We start from the raw sequence: 1,373 nt of genomic DNA, 5'->3' as shown, positions 1-1,373 counted from the left end.
GACAATTTCACACACCTTACAGATAGAACGCAGAATAAAGAACAACGATGCCCGAACCAGGACTCGAACCCGGGACGTCCAGACGCGCTACCCTATGCCAGGACACAGGCTGATTGTAATTATCTATATACTTATAATAAAGCTCAATGTGTGTGTGTGTGTGTGTGTGTGTGTGTTGGCGCTCTACAGGCCAGGTCATTTGACATACAGCTATCAAATTTGGTACATGTATACCTTACAGGTCGGGAATGTGCACCTGGGGTCCCTTTTTTGAAATTTTAATTAGAATTTTAATTATTAATTAAAAACTAACTTTCCCGCCAAAAAAATCTTTCATTTTCCCCACCGCCAACTTTTCCGCCAAAAAAATCTTCCATTTACCCCACCGCCAAATGAGTAAGGCTTCAAATGTTTTTTTCTCCCAACAGTTATGAGGCCAGGGTTAACATTTTTCGACGGATTATTTCAAACGATTCTGTTTATTTTCTTAATGTTTTATGCATTTAAAATTAAACATTGTTAATTAATCCATATTTTAGATTCATTCTGAAGTACTTTTGAATTAAAATAACACAGAATAAAGGAAATTAAAAATGTCTAATCTGCATAGCGTTACCCCAACTGGCGTAGAAAAATTCACGCATTTGCTTTAACGTAACTGGCGAAGAAAATTCACGCATGCGCATTATGATCTGACTGTTGCCATGACAACCAACGGATGATTTAAATTATTTTTAGGTTAGTTGCATGCTTTTGTAAGTAAATTGTATTTATGTTAGTTATATATTTTTGTATATGCTTATAGTTTTAAGTACATCGTTTTATAAGTAGTTTTTTTTAACCTGTTTTCAATGATTTAAATTATTTTTAGGTTAATTGCATGCTTTTGTAATGAAATTGTATTTATGTTAGTTATATATTTTTTTGTATATGCTTATAGTTTTAAGTACATCGTTTTTTAAGTAGTTTTTGTAAACCTGTTTTCGACCGATTATTTTAAACGATTCATTTTATTTTCTTAGTGTTTGATGCATTTAAAATTAAACAGTGTTAATGAATCGTTCTGTTCATGATGAATCTGAGAAATCTTTGTTGACAAATTCTTGAGATATTACATAAATTAAGAAAGATATTCTTTAGTGACCATAAAGTTTAAACGCTCAGTGACTCTATTATCAGTAATCATATTATTAAAAAAAATGCTTTGTTTCAGTAAAAAATATTATTATATTAATTGCAGATAAATCATTTACACTTTAATTTAAAGCATAATTTGTACGAGGGGTAACAGAAAATTAGAGAGATCCATATCACGCTATGACTGAAGGCCTTTATAATATTATGAGTGAATTATATGACTATCAAAATTTGAA

This window comes from Argiope bruennichi, chromosome 2, assembly GCF_947563725.1.
Source record: "Argiope bruennichi chromosome 2, qqArgBrue1.1, whole genome shotgun sequence".
In the NCBI taxonomy this organism is placed as follows: domain Eukaryota; kingdom Metazoa; phylum Arthropoda; class Arachnida; order Araneae; family Araneidae; genus Argiope; species Argiope bruennichi.
Note: the sequence above shows the minus strand (reverse complement) of the source record.